General features: G+C 40.6%; 1 protein-coding gene across 5 annotated transcripts in view; it reads right to left on the reverse strand.

The window, feature by feature from the left end:
* Positions 1 to 24,428, reverse strand: part of LRRC3B (leucine rich repeat containing 3B) — a 795,604-nt gene that overhangs the window by 608,167 nt on the left and 163,009 nt on the right. The gene's annotated exons all lie outside the window — the stretch shown is intronic.

Below are 24,428 nucleotides of genomic sequence, written 5' to 3' on the forward strand. Positions count from 1 at the left end.
TCCATTGTGAGACACACTCATGTCCCTCTCTCCAGATTGAGTAAGGAGAAAGTCATCAGTTTCTTATCAGAGGCCAGTATCCATCATATTACAGGTGCATTCAGGTCATAGGACCACAAGTACCAGTATGACTCAGTCATAGTCCATGTGGGTGCAAATGACCTGAGATGTACCTTCCTAGACTATATGAAAAGAGGCTTCACGGAGCTCTCAGAATATGTGCCTGAGGATGGTATGAACCTAGCATTAAGCACAATTTTACCTTCTCCAGGGATGATTTTTTTTCTTCTACTTTCAGCTTTTCCTGGTTAGGGGTCGTCACAGCGGATCACCTGTCCGCTCATGATTGGCAGTGGAGTTTTACGGTGTCAACTTGCCAGCCCGGCGCCCAACCTTCCACAGAAGGCACACACACACACACACACACACACACACACACACACACACACACACACACACACACACACACACATACACACACACACACACACAATCATGCCTAGGGCCAATTTAGAGTGTCCAATCCACCTACAGCATGTTTTTGGGATGTGGGAGGAAACTGAAGCACCCAGAGGAAACCCATGCGACCACAGTGAGGACATGCAGATTCCACACAGAAGGCACCCCAGCCAAGGATCAAACCAGAGAACCTCTTGCTGTGAGGCAGCAATGCTAACCAATACACCACCATGGCCACCCTACCTTCTCCAAGGATGATGCCACAAAACAAACAGAAGATGAGTGACTTTAATAATTGGCTTAGTTTCTGGTGTCATTCTAAGGGGTACAATACTTGTCAGCATGGAAGGAGATGGTGAACAGACCACGCTGCTTTGTCAGGGATGGTGTGTGTAGAACAGGGTGTGTGTTGTGACTTTAGGAAGCATTTCAAAGAGAGGGAATGTGTATATAAACAGAGAGCACGTGCAGGCAGCAGTGCTATTTGAGTGAACTGCCAGAGTAACATGTCTGAGTGCAGCAGTCAGTCTGTTTATAAGTTTATTCAAGTTTAGTTTACTAAGCTTCATTCCTGATGTGTTTGCATGTAATAAAGCTGCTTGAATTGAACCTACAACTGTTTGTCTGTTTTATCCTGACTGAATTAACTACAGGGTGTTAAAAGCAGCATGTCTGAACAACATGGTGTTACAAATAGCATTTCTGAATGACATGGTGTTAGAAGTAGCATGTCTGAATGACACAGTGTCAGAATCAAGAGGTCTGAACAACAAGGAGCCAGGAAGAAGCCAGAAGTCGAGCCACGAGGTGCACAGTTAGAAATAGTGGTATATGGTGGAATGACTCATTCCCACTTGCTTAAATGATTGAAAAAAGGTCAGAAATTACTTTCAGGTAATTAAAACTCACATATATGATTTATTTCATAAAGAAAATGATATGAAGCATTCAGAAAGCACAAAACGCATTATTAATTAAACGAAAAGCACAAAATGCATTATTGATTAAATGAAATGTTTGAAACAACCATATTTGATAGAATTATTCGAAATACTTAAGAGTGATCAGAATTGCTTCTGATTTGCATAACCAGCATTTTAATAGTAAAACCAGCGCAAGAAAAGTATAACAAGCATGATAAAAGTCAAACGAGCATAACAAGTACAATAAAAGGGCAAAATGAGCATGGAAAAGCAAAGCAAATGCATTTTTTAGTAAATTACCATTTTTTTATATGAGCTACTATTTTGCATTGACTAAAGCTATTCAAAGTGTTACTAAAGTTGTTCGAAGTATCTCAGAGTGTGCAAAGTGTTTGCAGTGTGTGCTTTATTACAGTACAATTATTTCGAAGAATTTACTGTGTGTAAAGTACAGTTATTTCAAGAGGTTTCTTGTGCTGTGTCGTGGTGCTAAATGCTAGGAGCCTAAACATGAAACTGCACTCATTGCAAGCATTCTTAACCCTGGAAGATGCTGACATTTGTGCAGTCACAGAAACCTGGTTCAAAGCTGTGCAGAGCACACCAGCCTTACCTGGGTATTCATCCTGTCATACATTCAGACCCCAAACGTTTGGCAGTAAAGCCAAAGGAGGTGGAGTTTCAATAAATATCAAAGACATACACACCTCCAGGCTGGTCAAACAGTATAACACATAGGAGACACTCTAGGTGCAGTTAACCATTGACAAGACCCCTATTCAAATCATAGCTAGTTACCGGCCCCCAACTATGACTCAGGATACTCACTCCACCTATCTGGACCTTTTCGAATCTATCAAGATTCAACCCTTTACCGTGATCCTGGGTGACATTAATTACCCAGCCATAGAATGGAAAAACTATTCATGCCAGAACACAAATGTCCAGAGATTACTCGATTTTATCAATGCAAATGTCTTGGAAAAGCTAGTCAATACCCCCACAAGAGGTGATAATATCTTGGACTTGGTATTAACTAACATGAGTAACCACTGCTGCACCTCTACAGTATCATCCTCCCTAGTAAGATCCTACCATAAAGCAGTCACTTTCGAAGTCACCATCTCCCCTGACCCCCCGCTAGCTAGGGTCCAACAAAAAATCTTCTCTAAAGCTGATTACAACCTCCTGAGGGATGGTATAAACAGCTTCACAGTTCTCTGCCCCACTGTAGGAACTGGCACAAATGTCCAAATCTACACCAAAGTACTATACGAGCATTTATATAGATGCATGGAGTCAGGAATACCCGACAGGACAAAATAATCCTCCGCAAGGAAGAGTAAACCTGTCTGGTGGACATCTGCAATAAATAAGCTCTATAACAAAAGGAAATAAATTGCTGTCCAGGATGAAGAAGGAGCAGGTGCCCAATTGGAAGCAAGCTCTCCTTAGCTTTAACAAGCAAATAAGAGCACTAGTGAAATCCTCTAAAGCTAACTTTGAAGCCAAATTGGCCACATCTACTAGAGAAAATCATAAGGCCTTCTTCTCATATGTCAGCAATCTCAAAGGAAGCACACCAATCTGTTCAGAACTGGTGGTCAAGGACACCACATACACAAATGCTGCAGATATATACAATTCACTGGCTGACAGATTCAGCAAAAGCTTTTCCCTTCTGTCTGCCCCATCAGTAAATCAGGACATCCCCAGTACCTGCCCCCCCACTCCTTATCTCTAGAGAACAGGCCATCACTGCCCTTTCAATGGCAAAAAATACAGCCTTCATGGGACCTGATAAAATCCCAGGCTGTATCCTAGGCATAAACTTGCAGCAACATTAGGCACTCTATTCAACCAAAGCCTGAGGACTGGCTTTGTCCCAGCTGAATGGAGGACAGCCACTGTCATCCCTTTACACAAAGGTGGAGCATCCGCCGATCAATGAAATTATAGACCCATCAGCCTTACTAGCCTGATCTGCAAGGCCATGGAATGGATTAGCATGGAACTCATTAACAGGGATATTGGCAACATCTAAACACTCAACCCCACACAGTGTGGCTTTGTGAAAGGAGGTCAGGTATGTTAAATCTGGTCAACTTCTTTGAGACAGCCACCAATGCCATGGATAAGGGAAAGACGGTGCACACCGCCTACCTTGACCTGGCCAAAGCCTTCAACACTATTCCCCACTAGAACATAGTAGATAGACTCTCTCAAGTAGACAACACAGATAGGCTAAAAGCCCTGTCCCTCTACTCAGTTTCATACAGAATCCTCAGAGGTGACCTCTGTCTGGCATACAATGCAATCTTAGACCCTGCCTTGATGGGACTGCTGCATATCCACAAGTCAGGCTCCACTCGAGCAACCCATATGCGTGACCTCAACCTGGACTGTGATATCAATAGGAATTGTTGGTGGGATAGATTTGTGTCCCAAAGACTCCCCCATCTGTGCAGTAGACTCCTGCTCTACGTCAAGCAGACTACCTCATTGCCCCTTTTTAAGGGCAACCTGATTAACTGGATGGGAAACAGAAAATACACTCTTGGGATTACACCTGTGTCCTTGTTGGAAAGGGGCTCTGGGTGCTGACTTGTCTAAACATGGACTAAACTCTTTGGCTAGGCTTATAATGGCCTCAGGGCTAATAGCCTAGTAACCTCCTATGATCCTATGATCCTGTGTACAGTTCATACACAAAGTGCAGCCATTTCAAAGTGTTTCTTACACTAAGTGTGGTTTCACAAACTACAGTTATTTCAAAGTGTTCTTGTGCTATGGAGACTTGTTTCACAAAGTGCAGTCATTTCAAAGAGTCTGTTGTGCTATTGAGCATAATTACAAGTTTCTGGCATAAATTTCTGACATATATGTGAGTATGTTCATACATAATTCCAAGGGTCTTTATTACTGTGTGTTAGCATGGCAGAGGCATTCTGCAGACCCAGTCCACTTGTGTTTAATCATAATACTGCAGAGACTTGGAGGATATTTGAGCAGGACTATGATATTTAAAAACAAGCAGTGTTTTCTGATAAAGATGCACATACAAGGGCATTTATTCTGCTTAATCTAGTGGGGTCAGATGCCATTGAAAGAGAGCGTTCATTTGTGTATGCACCAGCAGTATATGCAGGAGAAGGAAAAAAACATCATATTGTTGTACAAGCTGAATCAAGGTAGGACCCTGAGTGCTTGAAACATAAATTTATAGAAATGTGTAACCCCCCAGACAAATGTTACATTAGAGAGGCAGCTATTTTATACAAGAGACCAAAAGCCAGCAGAAACATTTGCAACTTATAATACTGACTAGAGATAAACAAGGCTAAAACAAGCAGATTTGGTGATTTGAAAGATAAAGGATGGGCTTGTGTATGGTGTTAATAATGATGCAGTGAGAAAGATGTTGCTTCACGACAGTGATTTAATGTTGAGCAAAGCCACAGAGTTTTGTCAAATATATGAGCTTACAGAAAAGCACACAAATATGCTTGCACGTGATAACAGCATGGTTTCAACAGCTTCTAGAGCAAACATAGACAGCATGCAGCATGTAGTTGACAGAAACAGGCCTAAGCACATGGTAGCTGCAGCCCCTGCAGGATTTCCAGAGAGAGCCAGTACCTTTCCAGCGAGTTCTATGACTAGCTCAGTAAAATGGACATGCTCAGTGTAGCACAAGGGTGAGTCAGCAAAACCCAAGTCAAGTCTCATTGTTAACTGTCGTAATTGCAGTGCCAATCAAGAGTCCAAAAGAGAAAAGTGCTTAGTATTTGGTCAGCAATGCCACAAGTGTAAAAATGGAACCTCTTTCAAAAGCTTTATAAATCAAGCAAGCCTCATTCATTTATTAAGAAAGGTCACTCAAAAAAGCAAGTTGATCATGTAGAAAGCTGCAACTCTACTTTCTATATAGATGGTGCATCAGCATACCTCTCAGCCTGGAAACATCAAAAATCTGGACAAAGGCCCATGAAAAATAGGTACAAATCTGTATGCTGATTAACATAACATTTGCATACATAATTATGTAACCCCACCCACTCCAATGGAATTGTGGGCTACCAGCTTTCAAACAGAAACTGAAGAACAGACAAGTAAAATATGGCCCCAGACTATAAATCCCATGAAAAGAGAGGTGTCTTATATAGCTACAAATCTAACCTTCAGGCTTTGCTTAAGTATGTGACTCTCTACTGTCAAACACATTGTGGTACATAGAGGACCATACCTTAGAGTAATACTAGCTTTTACATCAGCATTTAATGAATTTGTGATGTTTTGTTTATAAGCATTTAAATACAACATAAGTGATTTTTGATGTGCAGGGTCATATTGTCAAGGGGGGGGGGTGGTGGTGATGGAGTTGCTGCTCCAGACCCAAATGTCTGAAATAAACTCTACTACTTCTGCTCCCAGTTTAGTATGAACTCCCATGCTTGTTTTCCATTTAAATAAATAGGACCTTTGCAATTTTTAGCTCCAGGCCCATAAGACACATAATCCAGTATTGATTATGAGAAGCACTGGTGAATATTCCATCCTCTACAGAATATTAAAACTTTTCAGAGTAGCAGCACGTGGCAATGTAAATAACTTGGAAGTTTGGATAATATTCCTTAATGCTGCTCAACCTGCATTTTATTATTTTGTGCGTGCCAAATAAAAAACAAGTTACAAAGAATGCAAACTATCAGTTTGCATTTATGCTTTAAATTGTGTGTTATACGGAAAAAAATGATGCTAGTATGACACTAATGCAGTTCTAGAAGCTTAAGTATGCCAGACTCAGAATGGTAGAATAACAGATCAGACAGCAAGTTTACCTTACATCATTCAGCAGAAAAAACATGGGGGCACTGAAACACATTAACAGTAGATTCAAAAGGATCTTCGTCCGGAGTGCTTGCTGTGTAGCAAAATTCACACACAAGCAAACTACATACACGCACATGCATTCAGTACTATTACTATTTTGTTTCATGGGCCTTCCTCATCCTGCTTCCCTTTGGGTTTCTTTTTTTATTTTGTTAATTAGAACTTGAGCCCAGTAAACAGTTACGGGAACTAGCAGTCTCAAGCCCAGTAAACATTTACGTTACTTATACAGGAACTAGCTGTCTCGACAAGCCCAGTAAACAGTTAGGTATACATAAAAAACTGTTCCTAAGTACAGCGAGAAAAAAACACATAATAGAGCCCTTAATAATGCAACAAAGGAAGTAGCAGCCTTGCAGAGTCCTTAAGCATCTCCACTTTTTCTCGCTCGCCTCATACGCATAAGAAATCAACATACTTCAATGTGCGGCGACTGCATGAAAAAGCACACACATAGCAGAGCCGTTAAAAATGCAGCAAAGGAGCTAGTAGCCTTGCAGAGTCCTTAAGCATCTCCATTTTCTCTCGCTCACTCATACATATAAGAAATCAACACTCTTCAAAGTGCAGTGAGAAAAAATGCATATAATAGAGCCCTTAATAATGCAGCAAAGGAACTAGCAGCCTTGCAGAGCCTTAAGTATCTCCACTTTCTCTTGCTCTCTCGTACACATAAGAAATCAACACACTTCGATGCAGCAAAGTGCCACACAGTTATCTATACATAAAAAAAGGCAACTGTTGTTTCTAAGTGCAGCAAGAAAAGAATTAAGTAGTAAACAGTTTACGTACAGATAAAAAAAAAGACTGTTCTTAAGTGCAGCAAGAATCATTGCAAAAAGACTGTTCCTAAGTGCAGCGAGAATGCCGAGAATCAACATGTTCATAAATAATTGCAACGAGAAAAAAAAGACTGTTCCTAAGTGCAGAATTAAGTAAACAGTAGCACTCCTTTTTTTTTTTGCCTTACCTTTAGGAGCATGAGCTGTGGGAAAAAAAAGAACTAAGTGCTGTGTGTGTGCTGCGTACTTCCTGAAACCCATGGACCAGTGGTAAAGTTAAATTAAGTAAAGACATTGGCTCAGATTCTGACAGGCTGTCTGCCTGCCTCATGGCAATGTCATTATCAATGCTCTGCACGTGATGATAACAGGAACAGTTTAAGTAAAAAAAAGAAAAGAAAAAGGGGGCCACTCGGGAATTCCTGGCATCCCAACATTTTGCCCTCAAAACCAGTATTTACCTAGGAATTCAGAACAGTTGAGAGGTATGTGCATCAGTGGTTGGTGAAAAGGTTAATGCAGTAGATTTCTTGGCAAAAAAAAACAAAGTATTTTGTATTGTTCTGATTAGTGGTAAACCCAAAGAACTCAAAGTGGACACTGGTTCAAAGTGCAGTGTTATGTCAGTGGAAACATTTGCTAGAATAAGAGCTGGTGAACAACTTAATTTGGCCAATTGTGTGAAGCTTGTTGCTTATGGAGGTGAAGAGATTCATACGGAAGGCTCAGTAGTGCTTTCATGCTATTCAGCTGGGAACAGTTACAGCTTGCAATTTTATGTAGTCAGAAAACCTGTACAATCATTATTAAGTCTCAGAGACAGTTGAAAAATGAAACTGCTTTCTTTTATCAAAGAAGTCCATCATGTAACCATATGTCCTAGTTTCAGTTTCACCAATGCTATTTTCATAGAGTATGCTGCTATTTTCAAAGACAAGCTAGGTAAACTTCCAGTTGTGCACTCCATGAAGTTAGACCGAGAGGTAAGTTCAGTGGTCAGACCAGCAAGAAGAGTTCTGATAGCTATGTAGGATAACTGAAAGTCCAATTAGGTAAAATGGTTCAGCAAAGTGTGATTTGTCCAGTTACAGAACCAACTGAATGGGTGTCTTCCATGGTAGTTGCTCATAAGAAAAGCTCAGATGAAATCAGAATATGTATTGACCCAAGAGACTTAAACAAAGCATTAAAGAGACCCCACCATCCTATGCGTACAGTAGAGGAAGTTGCTACCCTCAAGCCCAATGCCACTGTTTTTTCTGTCTTAGATGCAAAAGAGTTCATGTTGGCAAGTAATGCTGGATCACAAATCTTCATTATTGACTACATTCAGTATGCCATTTGGTAGATACACATTTCTCAGAATGCCTCTTGGAATAAATTCTCCCAGTGAAGTCTGTCAGAGTGCAATGGAGCAAATTCTTTCAGGCTATCCATGTGCTATAATAGTAGATGATTTGCTAGTTGGAGGGAATGGTGAAGCAGAGCATGACAGAAACCTCAGGAGAATTCTGGAAAGAGCACGTGAAGTGAATCTAAAGCTTAATTCTCTGAAATGTAAATTATGTCTACCATTTATTTACTAGTTCAAGCTTATGCCAGATCCTTCCAAACAGCCATTCTTGAGATTCCAGCTCCAGACAATGTCCAAGCCTTACAGCGTTAATTTGGTATGGTTAGCTATTTGGGCAAGTTTATACCAGACTTTAGTGAATTATCAATGCCTTTAAGACAGCTGACAAGCAAACGTTACCTGGTCATGGTTGGAACAACAACAGAGAGCATTTGATGACCTGAAACAGAAAATTGCCAGTCCACCTACGTTAAGATACTATGATGTCCACAAACCAGTAATTCTTTCCTGTGATGCTTCAAAGTTCAGTCTTGGTGTAGTTTTTCTTCAAGAGGGTAGACCAGTAGCATATGCATCTAGAACTCTTACTCAAACTGAGGTGTAGTATGGTCAGACTGAGAAGGAACTTTTGGCAATTGTGTCGGCATGTTCAAAGTTCCACAATTATATTTTATAGCCGAGCTATCCAGATTGAGACTGATCATCAACCTCTAGTCACTATCTTACAGAAGCTTATGCATACAGCTCCAGCAAGAATACAAAGATTGATGCTCAGATTACAAAAGTACAACTTCAAAATGATCTATACAAAACAAAATGTCTTTATCTGGCTGATACCTTATCCAGATCACCCAAGAATACCACAGAAAAGCTTAATGCAGAGAATTTTTACTTCTATGTCATGGAAGAGGGTACTTTTTCTACAATAAGACTTGATGAGCTAAGAGATCATACAAAGAGTGATCCAGTTTTGCAAAAGCTCAGCCACTTCATCAAGGGTCTATATCACATAGTCGAAGTTATGTAACTTCGAACACCTAATGGTCAAACCATTATGTTCGAAGTTACATACCTTTGACTACCTAAAAAAAAAAAAAGAAAAACACAATGGACAACAAAATAAACTGTTGTAAGCAGGGGGAGAAGCCCCCCTGCATTCCCCATGTAGGGGACTGCACCCCCACACCCCTCACTACTTAAATATACCAACTCCAAGATCACACCACATTGAATTGAATGGAAACCTCTGCCTATGGAGATTTCCATTCACACGCTCAAACTTTTACAAATTCAAACATATGGTCTCGACCATATGTGGTTCGAACTTGTACAAGTTCGATGACGTGATAGGAACCCTTTCATCAATGCTGGGTGGCCATCAAAAAACAATCTTGTGTACCACTAGAAGTGCAACCTTCTTTTCCTTACAGAGATGAGATGTTGATGGAAGATGGTATCATTTTCAAAGGTCCTAAAGTTGTAATTCCTACTTCCTTGCAATATGAGCACATCCAGATTTTGCATCATGGCCACCCAAAAGAAGGGTGAGAGGACTAGTATTTTTGCCTTCTCTGTTAAAAGATATCTGTAAAGTACTTTCATCTTGTTCAGTATGCAACAGTACTAAACTGCATTTGCAAAAAGAACCACTTCAGTTAAGCCAGATTCCTGAACTACCTTGGTCAACAGTAGCCACTGACATATTAGAGTAGAGTAGTCAACATTACTTAGTGTTGGTAGACTCTTATTTTAATTGGTTCGAGATTGATCTGCTACCTAACCTAACATCCAGTGCTGTCATTAATAAGTTGAAATGTCATTTCTGAGTCCATGGTAGTCCACAAAAAGTTATTTCTGACAACGGTGCCCAGTTTACCAGTCAGCTATTTCAGAAATTTGCAAAAGAGTGGGACTTTATTCATGTTACCAGTGGTCCTGAGCACCCGCAGTCAAACAGCCTAGCTGAAGATGCAGTACAAAGTGCAAAACAATTACTAGACAGGTTAAAGCGTGACAATACCACTGTTTACTTGAATTTGCTTAATCTCAGAAATATACCACGTAGCAATTTACTTGGCTCACCTGCTCAGAGACTTCTGTCTAGGCAAACCAAAACAACCTTGCCTATCAGCTCCAGTTTGTTGGTGCCTAATGCTAAAAACACCAGAGCAATTAAAGCCCAACTATTCAAAACGCATTCCTTTCAGAAGTCCAGCTCTGATAAAATGAGCAGATTTCTTCGTCCACTGAAAGAAAGATAGTGAGGATGCAAACAGCGAAAGGTTTTGATCGAATTGATCAAGTGAGAGGTGTATGTGCCGAACTGAGATCTTACTTAGTACAATCTGAGGGTATCGAATATAGAAGAAATCACAACCATCTTCTTCTGGTGTCTGGATAGATATCGTAGCATCTTACCTGTGATACAGACTTTAGATCTCAGAGTAACCCAGATGATGTTCCTTTTGAAGGACATGTCTCAGTGCTTATTTCCATTGCTGATGGTGTCCCAGATGTCCCCGAAGTTGAACATTCATTAAAAGGCAGTCTCTGTTGCTAAACCCAGTCCTAATTTTTATGTTACACTATCAGGTCATATTTCCAGACCGAGTGTAAAATACACAGCAACCTGCACATGATTGTTTCACTTGTAAATAGTTCTGTATAACTGTATGCCAAAGGATTATTTCAGTGCAATTGCATGTCAATGATTATTGTCATTGTTACTGTGCATGGCATTTTTCATAGAGGGGAAAATGTAGAACAGAGTGCCTGCTGTAATTTTTAAGAAGCATTACAAAGTGAGGGCACATGCATATAAATAAAGAGCATGTGCAGGCAGCAGTGCAATTCTGAGTGAACAGCCAGACTGTTAACATGTATGACTGCAGTAGTCAGTCTGTTTATAAGTTTATTCAAGTTTAAGTTACTAAACCTCAATCCTGATGTATTTGTATGCAATAAAGCTGCTTGAATTGAACCCACAACTGTTTGTTTTATCCTGACAAGATGAGTGACAGTCTGCACCTCTTCCCACTAGTCTTTGGAGTATTAGCTCACACATCGTCCTCCCCATAGTGCCATTTTTAGGCAATGCCAGACTGAAAGCATTTCCAACATAGAAAATCAAAACCAAGAAAATCTAAAGGTGTTACTGCTTAATGTTAGGACTCTATAAACAAAAAATATCCATTGCCTACAAGCTCTCCTCAACCTTGGGAATGCTGATGTCTGTGTGGTCACTGAGACATGGTTTAAAGCCATGGACAGCATACCAGCAGTACAAGGCTATAATGCCTTCCATACATTTACACCAGCTACTACACAGACAGGGACTAAAGGTGGAGGTGTCTCAATTTACATCAAAAATAAATATACTACAAGGCTGGCCAAATAGGACAATGCACTTGAGATTCTCTATATTCAAATCACAATAGGCAAAATCCCATACCACTTCGTTGGTTGCCATAGGTCACCCTCTATGATCCAGGACACCCATAACATGTATTTAAACATATTGGAATAACTCACCATTCAACCCAATACCATATTCATGGGCAAATTTAATTACCCCACTATTAACTAGGAATCATATAGCAAACATACAGCCACAGAGATTCCTGGATTTTTTAAACACAAAGTCTCTGGACCAGATTATCAATACACCAACCACGGGTACAAACATACTGGATCTGGTCCTTACTAGTATGGAGGATTGCTGCACACCACGTAGTGTAATGTCTTTTCTGGTATGCTCAAACTACAACATGGTCTCCTTTGAAGCAAAAATAAAACTTGGAATTCCAGCCAACCCTGGAATATTCAGGAACTACTCTAAGGCTAATTTCCTACTATTATGTGATGATTTGGAAAAATTTCAAGCCTCCATAAACCCTGAGCATAATGCTGCCTACAAGGAACTGCTCACAAAAAACCCTATACAAGCATGTTAATAGGTGCATAGAGGTAGCTGTACCCACCATGAAGAAGTACAGAAGTAATTCAAAAAACAAGCCACCCTGGTGGAATTACAACATCAGTAGGCTGTAAAAAAGAAGGAAAAAAAAACATGGAAAAATTAAGAGGTGTAGCACCCACCAGGATAAAAGCTCTCTCAACAAATTAAACAAACAACTCAGAGGATAAATAAAGTCTACCAGAGCCAAATTTAAGGTTAATTTGGCCTCCCAGGCCAAGGACAACTACACGGCATTATTTAGCTATGTCCTCAACTTCAAAGGCACTATACAATTGTGTGCAGAGCTCATTGTTAATAAAGCCACCTATATTGAGCCAAAAGATATAACAAAGCTACTGGCTTGCAAATTCAGCTCCAACTTTACCCCTCTATCCCCCTCACTCTTCCCTCAGGAAATACCATCAAATATAACCCCCCCTACTGTCACTAGGGAATGGATGCTTAATTTTCTCTCTAAAACTAAGATCACTGCATCTATGGACCTAGACAATATCCTGGGATGCCTTCTAAACAGCATGAAACATGATCTATCAAGCCCTCTGGACTTGCTATTTGACTGTAGCCTCTAAACAGGCTTCATGCCTCAAGAATGGAGAACAGCAACAGTCATCCCTCTGCACAAAGGTGAGCCATCTAGTCTCTCTAGTCTCATATTCAAGCCATGGAAAGAATTATCGTGGAAATGGTCAGTAATGACGTATGAAATGTCCAATCACTGGACCCAATCCAATTTGGTTTTGTCAAAGGCAGAGTGTGCTTACTCAACTTGATGGATTTCTTTGAGAGGGTCACTAAAACAGGTCTATATTAGAATCGCGAAGATTTAATGTTTCGAATCACTAAAGATTGAACTTAGTGATTGAAACAGTAAATCATTGAAATTTTAATAAAGGTTGTAAAAAAAAAGAACAAGTGAAGGGTGTTTATGCAGGGGGGCAAAATCGCATTTTAACGGAATATGGTGCAGAAAGGGAAGATTTTCCTTTCCTACACTGTAGCATGATCTCAGAGTTGGTACATTTAAGTAGCGGGGAGTGTGGGGGGTGCAGGGTGGTTTGCCCCCCCCACCTACACTTATCAGTTTTTTTTTTTTGTTTTAATTAATTTTTTATAGACTTTCGATTGTTTAATGGTTCGATGCATAAAGTTCGATCTTTATGCATTCGATCCATTAAACATTCGAGATTATAATATAGACCCACTAAAACAATGAATGAGTGCAAAATGAGTCACACTGCCTATCTTGACCTGGCCAATACATTTCACACAATACCCCATGTGGGCATTGTTGACAAATGTAAGAGGTGTGGCTGGGAGTGACTTTCATCATGACTTGATTTCCGCTTTTGATAAATGCGGGTTGGACATTATCAGAGCTATAATTAAAAGAAATGAAGCTGATATTGTTAAATTGGATCAGGACATCAACAAACACAACCACGCTGTTACTATGGACTTGTTGTTTCAGGTTGAAATAGAAAAACAAAAATATCATCAAATAAGAAAGGATGTTGATAACAAATGTATAGTTATACTGCAGAGAAAACATAAAAAACTACAGAGGGACTTGAGGGAATACGAGGAAGGTTGCCCGTACCCTATACCATCTTCCAGTATTGATAGAAGAAATTATATTATACGACCTGGGGTAGATATCAGGGAAACATCTTTCAATAATGAACAAGAGACAAGTCAGGAGCAGGGAATAGAGCCACTCCCCAGGCGATCCGAAAGAATTAGAAATCAAAGAAAAACACATTATGAACAGTCTTTTTCCCCCCAAGGTTACCCACAGAGAGAGAAAATGAGGAACAACAGGAAACCTCATCCCGGACAGGTTCAGTTTTGGGAATAAGCCATGCTGTATCCAGTCCTGATTTATGTAACCGGGAGGGGCCTCTTTGTCAATCATGAGGATATACAATATACAACTACAGTTCACTTAGTATTAATGAAACATATTTCACACTTTTCACTAAAGGTTTCAAATATGTACCTAACAGGAACAGTGTTATAACTCAAGTTATCATTGACACCAAGTTGTTTATCAGGAAATTAAATCTAGTACACCTGTTGGGTCCAGGGGAGTCTCATCCTAGTGCTGGATTACATAGAAGTAGTTTATACAATCCACCTCTACACCCCCAACTAAAAAACTTAGAATACAGGATAGAACAACAGATCAGGAATCATTGCAAAAGGGGAGGGTACACCTCGAATTTAACTATCCCTGAACAACAGTTATTACAGGCTTTACAACAAAATGGTAATATCCGAGTTATGGAACCCGACAAAGGGGGAGGAACAGTAATCATGGACCAGCTCTTATATGAAGGCAAAATGAATGCCATATTAAAAAATGAAACTAGATACTGTCCAGTTTCCTTAAACGAAATCCACATAGCATATCAGAGATAGGACCTGGTCATCAAAGATCTATTGGACCAGGAAGCCATAGATTACAATACCTATGTGTTCTTGGACAATCCTCAACCTAAGGTGCCCTCTATGTTTGGTGTTCCCAAAGTACACAAAAACATAGAGGATCCACCTATGAGGCCTATAGTGGCGGCACAAGGATCAAAAATTTCCCCACTTTCTAAATATTTAGATTTCCAACTGAAAAGATTATGGCCGAAATCTACCCATCTGTTGAAAGACTCATGGGAATTTTTAAGGAAGGTTACGCCTGAACTTTGGAGTCCAAATTTAAAATTTTTGACCATCGACATAGTGGACCTTTTTTCCGTTATTCCACATGACATTGGGATAACATGGTTAGAGGAAGCATTAGCAGCCAATTCCTTATCCAATAACAATGAAAGTTTTGTTATTTTACAGCTTATGGAATTGGTGTTGCACAATAATTTTATTTACTTTTCTGGGGAGTTTTATAAACAAATCTCAGGGGTAGCGATGGGAGCTAATTGTGCCCCCACCTACGCCGACATTATCTTGTCCATCTGGGAAAATAAATATGTGTTTAATAGCCCCTTCAGTCAATATTGGGTGGCATACTACAGGTTCCTAGACGACATTTGTATTTTCTGGATAGGATCTGACAGTTTACTTACGGACTTTATGGAGTATTTAGCTGGCACTACTAACTTTCTCACTTTCACACACCAGGTCACCATGGAAAGGTTGGAATACTTGGATGTTGAGCTTACTATTAACAACGAACACCAGTTTCAATCATCAGTGTACAGGAAGCCCACGTTTTCCAATAGTTACATACACTATAGTAGTGCGCATCCAGTACACCAAAAGAAAGGGATTGTTAAAGGCCAGTACGTCAGAATTTCCAGAATGACATCTGATGAAGAGCAGTTTTTGAAAGAGTGTGAGAACCTCAGAGTTTTATTTTTAGACAGAGGGTACCCCAACGACATGATACAGAACATATATGAACAGGTTAGAAATGAAAGAACAGGTAGATTTAGACCCATTTTGGGATTAAAACATGAAGGGGAAACATTTACTCCCCCGACACCACAGTTGGAATATAATCAAGCCTTTATTACACAGTACAGTGCCAATTCTAGTAGAATAAGAGATATAATCAAAAGAGAATGGGAAACCTTCACAGAAATCACCGACTTGGCCAATTTACATGGCAAGGAAATGAAGGCAGTTTTTCGTAAGGGGAGTAGTATTAAAAATATATTAGAAAAAACGCCCTATCAAACCCACTCATATAGGCCTAGAAAAGGCACTTATAAATGCGGATCCTGTGCTCAGTGCTCATACATTGCACATGTAGAGGAAGTATTCCTGGAAGCTAAAAACTTGACCATTAGGGCCAAAGGATTCTATAACTGTAATAGTTCAAGGGTTGTCTATTTGGCCATATGTAACTCCTGTCCTGCATATTATGTGGGCAAAATGGAGCGGACCCTAAAACGCAGAATATATGAGCACAATTACGATATCCAGAGAGGGAACATTACTAATGCCTTATTTAAACATACATATAAATGTTCTAAAGCTAAATTCCTGTTCTTTGTTCTGGACAGTGTCCAACTGGATCCAAGGGGTGGACCATGGCAAACTATCTTGGAACAGAGGGAAACACACTGGCAAATTTACTTGGAAGCTAACAAGGAACCTGGGCTCAATGACCAAATATCTATCAAACCAATATTAAAATTAAAAGCAGTTTCAATATAAAAGGTGGGATTATTAAGAAAATCCCAGTTTTTATATAATATTAAAACTCCCCTGTAAGGTGCATTTTGACACACTAACATTCACCAAGAAAAAGGAATGTTTTTAAAAAATTTTAATTAAAATAAAAAATATTTTTTTAGTAAGTTTACTTTAAATTTTAATTAGTGTATTAATTAAATTCAAGGATGTATGTATTTAAGGAGAAGGAACAGTGCATTCATTGTCTGATGAAGTTACTGGAGTAACGAAAACGAATGTCAAGGTGTTTTACTGGCGTTTACATTAAACCTGTGTTTTATGATACTGTGAGTTCTGTGGAATTCATTATACACTTTCAGAATCTGCTGGATATTTATTGGTTTTTGCCTCTTCTCGGTGTTGGTCTGTGTTTTGAGTATTGCTTTACAACACCTGCTTCACTTTGGTGGAAATGTAAGAGGTAAGGTACAAATCCTTATGTCACCCAGTGGATAGCCAGCTGGCTCACAGACAGGACCCAGGTAGAAATGCAGAGTCCACCTTATAAAGAGGACAGTTACAAGTGGAGTCCCTCAAAGATCTGTCCTGGAACCGGTCCTTTTTGGTATTTACTTCTCTGAATTCAAAGCCAATGTCAATGACCTCTGTCTGACTACATTTGTAGATGACTGCAAATTTAGAGCAGTCATAGAATCCTCCACCAACACAAATTTTCTCCAGTAAGGGCTGGCATAGACAAATATCTGGTGTCAGAGCCATGGACTAAAACTAAATACCAAGAAATGCATAATAGTATCCTTTGGGAAGTCATCCACCCATGATAGCTATCATATTGACAACACACATCCCTAAGAGGAGACCCAGTAACCGGGACCTGTGGACACACATAGATAGTAATTTAGCCTTTGATCATCATGCATCTCCATTAGTGAGAAAACCATTTAATGTTGTGTGACTTATAAATAAAGGTATTGCATCTAGGTCCAAGGAATCCATTGTTCTTAAGAGTTGATCCAGTAGTCAGGGATCTGGGGACACACAGAGACAGTAATTTAGCCTTTGACTTTCATGTGTCTCCATTAGTGAGAAAAATCATTCTATATTGTGCAATTTATAAAATAATGTATGACATCTAGGTGCTAGGAAGTCATTGTTCCACTGTATTCATCAGACCTATCATTGAGTAAAATACCTTCTTTGGTATGTACCTAACCAGGCATATCCAACAACTGGAACATCCACAGAGGTTCCTCACTAAAAGTACAGGGCATAAGTAACATGTTCTGTGCAGGCTGCATCAAGGACCTATCCCTGTATTCTCTCTACTATAGGCTGTTGAGGGGAGATCTATGCTGGCATATAAGGCATTGTCAGACCCCACCGTGATGAACCTCCTTCATGTCCATAAAATAAACAGCATCAGAATTACTCATTCTAAATACTTAAACCTTGCCTGTGATATAAATAAGATCTGCTGGAGAGACAGGTATGTATCCCAGAGACTACCCCTTCTCTGAAATTGGCTCCCATCCATGTGAAGCAGAGTTCTTCCCTAACTCAGTTCAAGTGCAACCTGGACAATTAGGTTCATAGGTTCATAGGGAGGTACTAGGCTATCAGCCCTAGGGCCTATATAAGCTGAGCCATAAAGATTCCTTGGCTTTCGCCATCCAAATAAATTATTTTCCTGTGCCCCTGTTGAGCAGAGCCAGAGAAATGTTCCCCGGGATGAATTTCCTATTTCCCATCCAATCGTCAAGATTTTTCTTAAAGAGGGCTAATGAGGTGCTCTGCTTGACATGAATGGGCAGTCTGTTCCAGAGTATGGGAAATCTCTGGGACAGGAACTTATCCCTCCAGCATGTTTTGTTTATTGTGGTGACAAGGTTTAGGTCCCTGGAGCATGTGGTTTGGAGGGATTGGGATTTCTTTAAGTGCAGCATATCCAACAGCTCTGGGTTTGACATTGCTTTGTATGTTAGGCAGAGATCGCCTCTGAGTCGGCGATATGTGACGGAGTAGACCGGGAGTTTTTTGAGGCAGTCTGCATAGGGCATCTGTTTGAGGCCAGTGATCCTCTTTGTGAGGTATTTCTGCATCCTTTCCAGTTGTTGTAAATGTCTTGTTAGGTACATACCAAATGGGATGTTGTACTCTATAATAGGTCTAATGAGGGGTGAATAGAGAGGAACAATGACCTCCTTTTTTTTGGATGAGAAACATTTTGTGATGAGGTGTGCCACATAGACAGATATCCCGACACTGTGACGATGTGGTTATCAAAGGAGAGTCTACTGTCCACCTCTGTCCCTACGTCTCCTATCACATTTTTGGTGTTAAGTGGACTACCGCCTATGTGGTAGTTCATGGGCACAGGCTTTTTCTCATAGGGGAGGACTATGCATTTTTTGGGACTGAGCTTGAGGCCATGGCTTTGACACCAGGCATCTGTCTCAGTGAGGCACTTTTGTAGAATGTCCACATCATTTGGGGATTCAATAATGGCTCCCAGTTTGCAGTTATCTGTAAAAAAACTTCTCCAAAGCCAACTTCATGCTACTCAAGTCAGAAGTGACAAACATCATGACATCCATGCAGATGGGAACTGAAAGTTCGATTGCTGAATCCTACACTAAGGCACTGTACGAGCACATCCACTTGTGCATGAATCATGCCATCCCCAACAGAACCAAGACACTCTCCTCCAAAAAAAGGAAGCCAATTTGGTAGTCCCTTGCCATAAACAAATTTTACAACAAAAGGAAGAAACTGTTGCAGAAAAGAGGAAAATCCCAGGATGCAAAAGACTCACTTACCAGCCTCAGTAAGAAGCTGAGATCCCTCTTAAAAACCTCCAAAGCTAGTTATGAAAATAAAATTGCCAAAGATTTCAAAGACAACTACAAGGCATTCTATAGCTATGTCAAGAATCTAAATTGCAATGCTCAGATCTGCTCTGAGCTGCAACAGAATGGCATTAAATATACTAATCCCATGGATATCGCCAATATCCTGGCAGATCTATTCAATGCAAACTTCACCCCCCTCTCACCCCCTAAAGGGCCCATCTCAATACTGAAAGATTGCCAAATTCCAGTAATAACGGCCACACAGGTAAAAAACACACTCTCCAAAGCTAACAATACAGCATCCATGGGACCAGATGACATCCCAGGCTGTGTACTACATGAACTATAAAATAAACTGGCACCTCACCAAAGTGTCATGTTTAATCATAGCCTCACCTCAGGCTTCGTGCCCACTGAGTGGCACAGAGCTACAGTTATCTCACTCCACAATGGGGGGATCCTCCTTAGATCCTGGGAACTACTTCCCCATCAGTCTGACGAGCCTGATCTGCAAGGCCATGGAACTAATAAACAAAGACATTAGCAACCTTCAAACAGTGGACCCCATGCAGTTTGGGTTTGTGAAGGGCCGATCTTGTCTCCTAAACCTGACTGACTTCTTCAAATCAGTCTCCAGAGCTGTGGACAAGGATAAGGTGGTCCAACCAGCCTATCTGGACCTTGCAAACACTTTAAAGATCAGAAGCCAACAGGTGAGATAGAAGGTTTCTTTATTCCATATCACAACGCACGTTCTGGTACCTTGGCAATTCGCCTTCATGGAACAATTATCATCAGGCCGTATCTTACTTTTAAATGCTTCTCAATTAATTCATTAAGCTTTTGATATTATTATAATTCCTAACATTAAATACAAATATCAAATATGCATTCCAAATGTTAAATACATACATTTTTTCATATAAATAATTACTTATTACTACTGAAACCATAAATTAATACTACAAGTAGCAAAAATACCAACTGCATTAAATGTGTCATATATATATTACCTATTTTAAATGAACATTCAAATCTTTTTACAACATTAAATACAATATTGATTAATTGAGAAGCATTTAAAAGGAAGATACAGCCTGATGATAATTGTTCCATGAAGGCGAATTGCCGAGGTACCAGAACGTGCGTTGTGATATGGAATAAAGAAACCTTCCTTCTATCTCACCTGGTGGCTTCTGATCTTTAAAGTGTTTGGATTGTTCTTTTTTTCTGTGGTGGTACGTGTTTTTTCTATCTGGACCTTGCCAAGGTCTTTGACATCATCCCCCACTCTGGAATCATAGATAAACTTACTAAGCTGGGTATTAATCCCTACATTACTCGATGGGTTGTCAACTGGCTTACTGACAGAACCCACACTGTAAAAGAAGCCGACTTGAAATCCAGCTCCAGACAAGTGACAAGTGGAGTACCTCAGGGTTCAGTCCTGGGGCCTGTCTTGTTTGGCATCTAGTTCTCTGAAGTACAGGCCAACACTAAGGGACTCTGGCTAACAAAGTTCGCAGATGACTGCAAATTGGGAGCCATTATTGAATCCCCAAATGACGTGGATATTCTACAAAAGGGCCTTATAGAAACAGATGCTTGGTGCCAGAGCCATGATCTCAAGCTCAATGCCAAGAAATGTATAGTTATCCCCTTTGGGAAAAAACATGTACCCATGAATTACCACATAAGTGGCAGTACACTAAACACCAAAAGTGTGATATGAGACTTATGGACACAGGTGGACAGTGGTCTCACCTTCGATAACCTCATCACCACAACAGTCAGGAAATCCTTCTATGTGGTACACCTCATCATTAAGGGCTTTTCATCCAGGAAAAAAGGAGGTCATTGTCCCACTGTACTCATCCCTCATTTGACCCATTATAGAATACAACATTCCGTTTGGCATGTACCTATCAAGACATCTGCAACAACTGGAAAAGCCACAAAAATACCTCACTAAAAAAATCACAGGCCTAAAGCAGATGCCCTATGCTGAACATCTAAAAAAATTTCACCTATACTCTGCCGCATGTCGTCTACTCAGAGGCAATCTCTGCTTAACATACAAGGCCATGTCAAACCCAGAGCTGTTGGACATGCTACACTTAAAGAAATCCCAATCCCTCAGAGATACATGCTCCAGGGATCTAAACCTTGTCATCACAATGAACAAAACATGCTGGAGGGATAGGTTCCTGATCCAGAGACTCCCCAGGCTCTGGAATAGACTGCCCTCTTCAAAAGGAACCTTGATTATTGGATGGGAGATAGGAAATTCACCCCAGGGATCACATCAGTCGCCCTGCTAGACAGGGTTCCAGAGAAGTAAATACTGTGGGAAGAAATAGCCAGGGAATTGTTATGGCTAGGCTTGTATAGGCCTAGGGTCGATAGCCTAGTACCAGCCTATGAACCTATGAACCTATGAACTTTGTTAGCCATAGACCCTCTATGTTGGCCGGAACTTCAGAGAAGTAGATGCCAAAGAGGAGGGGACCCAGGACTGATCCCTGTGGTACTCCACTTGTCACTGGTCTGGAGTCAGATTTGGAGTCGGCTACTTTCACAGTGTGGGTTCTGTCAATGAGCCATCTGGCAACCCATCGCGTGACACAGGGATTTATGCCCAATTTAGTGAGTTTATCTATGATTCCAGAGTGTGGGATGGTGGCAAAGGCCTTGGCGAGGTCTAGATAGGCTGTGTGAACCACCTTACCCTAGTTCACGGCTTTGGGGACTGCTTCAAGGAAGTCAATTAGGTTTAGGAGACATGATCTACCTTTCAGAAACCAAAACTGGGTGGGGTCCAGAGGTTGAAGGTTACCTATGTCTTTGTTTATAAGTTCCATGATGATATGTTCCATGGCCTTGCAAATCAGGCTCATCAGGCTAATGGGGCAGTAGTTCCTGGGGTCCATGGTGGATCCCCCTTGTGGAGTGGGATAACCATAGCTGTGCGCCATTCAGTAGGCAAAAAGCTTTAAGTGAGGATATGATTGAACATGGTACTTAGGTGGGGTACCAGTTAATTTTGTAATTCATGCAGAACACAGCCCGGGATGTTGTCTGGTCTCATGGATGCTGTATTCTTAGCTTTACAGTGTGCATTTTTTACCTCTGCAGCCATGATTACTGGGACTTGGCATTCTTCCAGTATTGAGATGGGCCCTTTAGAAGGTGAGAGGGGGTGAAATTAGCACTGAACCTATCTGCCAGGATGTTGGCAATATCAGTTGGTTCTGTATATTTAGTGCCATTGTGCTATAACTCAGAGCAGATCTGAGTGTTGCCATTGAGATTCTTGACATAACTATGGCATGCCTTGTGGTTGTCTTTGATATCTGTGGCAATTTTGTTTTCATAACTAGCTTTGGAGGGTTTTATGAGGGATCTCAGCTTCTTACTGAGGCTGACAAGGGAGTTTTTCCGGTCGTGGGGTTTTACTCTTTTTTGCAACAGTTTCTCCTTTTGTTGTAGAGTTTGTTTATGGCAGGGGACCACCAGATTGGCTTCCTATTTTTTTGAGGAGTGTCTTGGTTCTATTTAGGATGGCATGGTCCATGCACTCGTGTACATGTTCATACAGTGCATTGGTGTAGGATTCAGCAGTCGTACTTCTACTTTCCGTCAGCATGGGTGTCATGAATTTTGCCACTTCTGTCTTAAGAAGCAAGAAACTGGCTTTGGAGAAGTTTTTTACTGTGGTTACCTTAATGGGGTGGGGTGGGGCTGGATGTGGATGTCTAGGATGATTAGCTTATGGTCGGATCTGACCAACGAGGAGCTGGCCTCTGGTGTGGAGCATCAGTCTCCCATGTTGGCAATGACCAGGTCTAGGATACTGGTGCCCCTGCTGGGGGTATGGATAAGTTGATCCAAGGCATTGGAATTTATGAATTCCAAAACACATTGAGCAAATGTGTTGGTACATGAGTAGTTTCCCAGTTAATGGCAGGGTAGATGAAGTCACCCAATATTAGGGTATTTGGTTGTACCTTAATATTTTCCAGTATGCTAAGAAAAGTGGAGTAGGAATCTTGGGGCATGGTGGGGGATCTGTAGCAAGTTACAATTTGGATTGCAATCTTGCCTAGTGTTAGTTGCACCCGGAGTATTTCGGATGCATTATGTTAGGCAACTAGCCTGGAGGTATGGACATCCTTGGTGAATATGGACATGCCTCCACCTTTAGTGTTTTGGTCCAGGTTAGGTGGCCAAAAGTTTGGTATGAATTGTAGCCTGGTACTGCAGGGGAACAGGAAATTTGTCCTTGGTTTGCACCTAAGTCTCTAATGGACCCAGGCTGCCTGTAAATGGTTTATCTCCTAGGCCCCTGCTTGAAGATGTTTCATCTCCCAAGCTCCTGCTTACACTTCTCAAGGATACCAGAACTTGTCATAGATTTGGGATGCATGACTAGGCTTAAAAAGGCCCTTGTGGTCATTAGCCTAGTAATCACCTATGAACCTATGAACTAATATGAATGGCTGTATATATGAGTAGGTACTGGTATGAATGGTGGTATATATAAGTAGATACTTTTTTAATTTCTCCAAGTCTTTTGGGTTTTTAATACTATGGTGGGAATGGACCCCATTCCTACGGCAAAGTATGATTACATTTCATGAAATTAGTACTGTTTCAGTCTTTGATGTCAGCCAGTAGTGCTCTTCACAGCACCCACAGTGTGCCCAGTAATGACTCCTTCTGCAGTTTGTATGGAATTACATGTATTGGTGACAAATCTAAATATGATTGTAAACTCTTTTTTATAAGACCCATTGCTCCTACTACTATTGGAACTGTCTGGGTATCTTTTTTCCACATTGCTCTCATTTCTGTCTGTAAATCCTGATATTTTATGACATTGTGGCTTCCTGTATGCAAGACACTGTAGTCACTGGGTGTGGCAATTTCAACGATCATTTTCCATGATGAGTTGTGGCTCAGGTTTCCAGTGTTTTTTGGCCACTTCAATACCATAATGTTTGCACAACCCCCAGTGCAACAGTCTCATCACATTATTAT

This window comes from Protopterus annectens, chromosome 3.part0, assembly GCF_019279795.1.
Source record: "Protopterus annectens isolate FY-2018-M chromosome 3.part0, PAN1.0, whole genome shotgun sequence".
Classification (NCBI taxonomy): domain Eukaryota; kingdom Metazoa; phylum Chordata; order Ceratodontiformes; family Protopteridae; genus Protopterus; species Protopterus annectens.